Raw genomic sequence first — 5,917 nt, 5'->3', positions numbered from 1 at the left:
GCAGCACACTAATTGTGTTCTTTTTTGTTGGCTATTATAGCTGTTGACAGTGAGGACATCCGGGACGGCGGGGGTGCTGACGAGCTGAACAGAGCACGGATAAGGCCAGATATGGGTTAGATGTCGGTTATGGATTGTCTTTCCCTTGGGTTGTTAAAGATGCATTACAGTTAAACAATAATTCATCATCCATTTTCTTACATTTATTGTATGCGACCAGTGATTAATGCACTTCAGTGCAACAAGATATTTTAGTATTTATCTGAATGCTATATAATTACCATAGAGATAATTTGCGACCTAAAATTTATTATTTACCTGTTACAACATACAGATACCAGCTTGATTCTAATATATTGTACATTACTGCCCTACCTTTTATGTTGTTAATGTTTAGTGGCACTTTAATGGCACCTGAGAATGAAACTCTGTTAGTAACAACATTACAAATAAAGTGGTGATATTGCACTCTGAATTGTTGAAGATAATCTGGGGGGAAAAGGAGCCATTAGCACACAGTACGCAGCCAAGTGGGGAGGTTTATTAAAATGCATTTCAGTTTTAAGTACAGTAGGCCTATATAATGTTTTTACAAATGTAAAATCGCTTTATAAGTCATACATGGGTTAATGTGTAACTCATTTGGGAACAACCTGCTTACAGAAGGTTTGTGAGGGCAGCCACATACAATGAACAACATCATCTAAGTATGGTGCAAGCCTGCGCAAAGGAAATAACTGTTTGTAAAATCTTTAAAGTTTTTTCCACCGAACCAATAAATCGCTCTAACATGATCCTCACACGAGAAAGTTGTCTAGATGTGTCCACTTCCTGTGCAGAAAAGCTGCATCTTTCCTTTTGTGAAATGAGGGATAACGAAGGGATTGCACCATAGGGCTGTGGCGCAAGCTCATCTCTGATGAGAAATCCTCGTGTCTGCTAAAAACTCATCCCTAGGCTCCACAAAAGTTTGAGAAACCTGACTCCTTATGATCTGCTTGTCTGAAACCATCGCACCGCCACCCAGGAGACAGAAAGAAAGTTGCAGCCCAGCTGGAGTGAATGACCGATCAAGATATTAATTGTGTTGTTTTTTATATTATGAACCATGTCGGGCCTGAGTCAGATGACTGGGTCTAGCATAATGAACAGTTTCTGTGCATCATTTATGCCCCGGCATCTTCTAAAGTTGGCGCTTGAAAGTTTTTGGCATATTTTAAGTATGCACCTTACTTGGCTCATTTATGAAGTGGCTTGAGACCAGGCATGCGGGACCAGCTCCCCAAAATATTTGATAAGGGGTTTTTGATAACTGAAATCTATAAGCCAAGTCAGCTATTACATAGGCCTTCAACCTTTAATTTCATCCAATATAAGCAAGGTGGTCCCTCTAACTGTAAGTTGTTGTGAATTCTTTTCTACGCTGCCCATCAATTTTTGTAATCAGCCACTCAAAGACCACCAGAAGTCAGTCCCTGTGAGATAAATCAATTGTTCCAATGTTGCACTTAACAGTGGGTGCTAGGAGAATCTAGATTTTTGCAGCTCCTCTTTCCAGTTTTACATTTTTCTGCTCGGAGTGTGTCAAACTCCTGTCGGCAGGTTGACAATATCTCCTACTGAAGTTGACTGTATCTCAGGTTCAGATCATCGTACCTCCTCTTTGGAACTGGGACTATCCTCTTCAGCTTTAAATAGAAAAGTGAAAAATTAGCATGTGCTGCAAACAATGAAACAGTTCACAATTCCGGGGTTCTCACACATTTTTACCAATGAATTTCAAAAACTTTTACATGACAGAAGAGAATATAGCATTATCGATCCAGGGGGACAGATTTTCCTCTGCATTTTGACCCAACCAGGGGCCAGTGTACACGTCACAGCACAGACATACATAGCAATTGGAGCAGTGGGGCCCTGGCCAGGAGCACACACAGCGACTAGGAGCACACTGACCTCTTTCAGTGAAGGGTGGAAACCCTGAGCGAATCAATCAAGTTAATTGTAAGATGAATATTCATATATTCATAAATATTATTCATACCAGGACAATGATTCATGCTGCATTCCTGTTCTTGATCCATGCTGCATTCTTGTTCTGGAATTTCAGAAAAGTAACACGTTGATTTGCTGCAAGTGTCAGCTCCTCGCTCCCTTTTCCTATGGTACCTACAGTAACAGCAGCCAGAATTTCATAGTTAGACAATCCATTATGCTCAAAACAGGCAGCTGTAGGCACCAAAAGCTTATGCAAGAGAGGTACAACAAAACAAAAACAAAAACTGACTGAGAGGAATGGTCAACCTCTAATCTTACCCTGTCCATCTTTGAATTTGGGTTGCTGACTTTGTTTTGTGTACCATGAAGCACAGATGGCACAAATCAGGAACTACTAGAAGTCCAATGATGGCCTCAGCACTGCAAAAAATAAAACACAAACACGCTTTGTTTAGCCCTAGGCAAGCTACTAGGCAAATCTAACGCCAGCTTATCAAACTTTAGCCTGCATTTGATTATTTATTCTACATCATACAGACAAATCCCTAAATGTAAAAGCAAGGCTCCTCACCGTAAAATCAAAGAGTAGGCGCTAGATAACCTCATTACCTGATATAAAGTGGGCGCTGCAGACGCGAGCATTCTTTTGATTATGTCGCTTCATTCCCAGTCCCACACGTTTAATCCGGCCTGCAAGGCCCCAACAGACCGCCCGCCGGTTGCCTCTGAAATGTGCCGTGGTCCTCCTCGGAATCCTATAAAAACTTTAGTCCCGCCGGTGGAATACGCATTCGTAACAACCGTATACGCAACAACCAGACCATGTTGATGCTGGGTACAGTTTGTAAAATGCTTGCTAACCAGTTGCTACCCTCGTCTTGTCATTCAGAAACTGCTTGAAAACAACAGCCACTTCCGTTGCGATAAATGTGTCGCAAAAATAATTTTCACCTGTAGATGTGGGGGGAGGGAGGGGGGTTGGAGCGAAGGGGCGGAGCTATCAGAACGACGAGGCTCGGGTGACTGGAGACTGCGGGGCGAACGGTTCGTTTTGCTACCAGTCCGCTGACATGGCGCGTCAATCAACGGTAAGTTTTGCCCATTACTTGCCCAGTATTACTTTGAATATTATTGTGATTGAGTATTAAATCCGCTTTGAAGACCACCGTTTTATATCGTGCAGTTTAGGGGCAAAATAACGTCGGTTAGCCAGCTAACGCTAGCTTTGTTGAGTTTATGCTAGCTAAACAAGTAGTTGTTGTAGTCTACAGCAGTAATTAATATATTATAGCCTACTGCTTTGGCACTAACGGTTGATAACCGTTTATGAAAATAAAACCAATTGAACTGTACTGAAATAATGACAAGCTTTATAATTGTCTTGGGCTCCTGCTGTGTTTGTAAAGCCTTTGTAAATGATCCATGTTATTGTCTATTTTGAACGAAGACTTCAGAATCTTAAAATCCCTTGACGTTTGTATGCAATTGTGCTAAATTCAACTCTGGAATCAAGCAAATATTAATATGTTTGCATGACATTAGTTATTTATATTTTGCCATCATTTAATTATACGTTTAATACATTTAAGTCAAGCTAAGGTACATGTGATGGTAGCTAGTTAGTGCTCTTACCTGTGATGTCTCCTCCAAACAGCATTATAACCAGACTGTATCATTAAAACTAAGTAGCCTACCAGTTCTAGATCCTTGACTTTAGACCACTGGTTCTCAACGGGGGCGGTACCGCCCCCCAGGGGGCGTTCAGAGAACATCGGGGGGCGCTGGAAGCAATATTTTTGAAAGGGGGGCGTTGGAGGTGTTCGTTGGGGGGNAGGTCGTACCGGATGACTGCGGCAACGGTTCGTGTCGCTACCAGTCCGCTGACATGGCGCGTCAATCAACGGTAAGTTTTGCCCATTACTTGCCCAGTATTACTATACTGGGCAAGTAATGGGCAAAACTTACCGTTGATTGACGCGCCATGTCAGCGGACTGGTAGCGACACGAACCGTTGCCGCAGTCATCCGGTACGACCTGGCTGACTATGGCTGTGACTGTGTGACTGACCCAAGCTTCGTCATTCTGATTGCTCCGCCCCTCCACTCCAACCCCCCTCCCTCCCCCCAGGTGAAAATTACTTTTGCGACACATTTATCGCAAGAAGTGTAGCAAAAGACAAGACCGCAGATTCGTCGATTTATACTGCCACAGAGCAGATTCGTCAAGTTGTAATGACTGATTTGAGAGGTTGTAATAACCAAGTTGCAGTTGTAATTGAAAATATATGTTAAAAATATGTATTTTTCTGCAAGTGAACATTTCATAACTAAGTTCATTTTTTTTCTACAAGCTACAAAACTTTTTTTTCTCTTCTGTGACTTCAAATTTGATTTAACAGTTGCGTGGATATTTTATACAAATGTAAATGTATGCACACAAGCTCAGATTTTTTTTCTGCAAGTGCTCACATTTTACACGCTCTCGCATTTTGCACCATATCTACCTTCATAGATTCAACATCGGACTGGCATTAAGTCATTGGCAAGAGCTTCTCAAAAATAAATAAAAGGCTAATAGACAAACGCCAACCTGGCCTTCCTGCTGTTGGTCTAAATGTATTGCCATTTCTTGAACAATTCCCCTAAAACTATTTAAATAAGATTTGTGTTAAATGTATTTTCAAACTAAATCCAAAGGTCTCAAGGTAATTACTATGTTTGGCTTTTCAGCCATATTTTACCATTGTAAAATCAAGACCCTTATTTTACTATTCATTAATCATTCAAATCATTCAGTCCCTTTTTCCTAAAAAATACATTCTAAAAACAATATGGTTTACATTTTACTAGTAGTCAGACCTACAGTATATAGATCTGATTTCATCCAGAAGATAATGACTTTTTATGGTCCTCTGATTTTCCGGATTATCTTATTAGTTCTAATTATTCCCTTAATCTTGATTCGTTCTTGTTTTTCTTCGCCTTTTCTGTCTTCGTCTTTTTCTCAGTGTTTGCCTTTATTCAGTCGATTTTCATCTTCTTTGATAGGTTATTGTGCATTTGAAGCCAATGTCTTACATTATGGTATTATACAAATACAATCTAAATAAATATAGTTTGCCTGCCTGTGAGTGCAACCCATTAAGATGACTTACTGAGTGACAGGAACAACTAAACCTTTTAATTTTCACACAAGCTGTGCAATCCGTTACCTGTTTCTATCTGGCTGCTGTGCAGTACTTAATTAGCTGCTTTTTCTAGCTCACTGAATGTAGGTGTCAACCCAGAGACTCACAGAAATACTGCAGACTCACACATGCTGTGCTATGACTTTATTGGAAAAAATATTTTATGCACAAGAAAGGGGGCGAAGCCTGCGAGCTAGTTCAGGCAGTCAACTCGAGCACCAATGATACATTAACACGTGACGCACCTCGTCCCTCTTACAACCAACCAAACACATTCTCCTAAACATGCCGCTCTATTATCCAAACTGGCCCAGGTCTTCCTGCCTCTGCCTCGGCTATGCTGCTGCTGCCAAGCTGCTCTGTTCAGTTCCTGCTGCTGTGTTTCATGTTTGCTGCTTGCTCGCCTGCCCCCACCACCCACCCCAGCTCCCCTGTGGGCTCTGGGGATGGTTATCTAATCATCACTCAATGTTCTTTGTAAATCTGGGAGTGATGAGGGCCCGAGCCTAGACGCAAACCAAACTATATGCTGCCTATAAAAACATATTAAGAAACACGTGAGTTGTCTGACGAACTAGCATTTATGGCAAATCCCATTCTGTGAAATGATGTTTTTAAAGGGGTGTTACAAGTCACCATAGTGATAAAGTTGATAATTGTCAACACTGGTTTCCAAGTGTGTTTAATTTTGTGCCCCTACTTTCGGTGTGTGAAATTTTTTGATGGACTTGA

General features: G+C 41.2%; 1 protein-coding gene and 1 long non-coding RNA gene across 2 annotated transcripts in view; both read right to left on the bottom strand.

Moving 5' to 3' along the window:
• LOC104952886 (protein FAM19A5-like) overlaps positions 1-5,917 on the bottom strand; it is a 98,531-nt gene that overhangs the window by 87,101 nt on the left and 5,513 nt on the right. The window lies entirely within an intron of this gene.
• LOC104952885 (uncharacterized) lies at positions 1,442-2,152 on the bottom strand. The gene is made up of 2 exons (XR_799148.1): positions 2,045-2,152; positions 1,442-1,688 (listed from the first exon to the last, which is right to left on the bottom strand). It is a non-coding gene; the product is annotated as an uncharacterized lncRNA (long non-coding RNA).

The sequence above is a fragment of the Notothenia coriiceps genome, unplaced genomic scaffold (assembly GCF_000735185.1).
Source record: "Notothenia coriiceps isolate Sejong01 unplaced genomic scaffold, NC01 NC01_scaffold00020735, whole genome shotgun sequence".
Lineage (NCBI taxonomy): Eukaryota > Metazoa > Chordata > Actinopteri > Perciformes > Nototheniidae > Notothenia > Notothenia coriiceps.
This window is presented reverse-complemented; position numbering and strand designations above follow the sequence as displayed.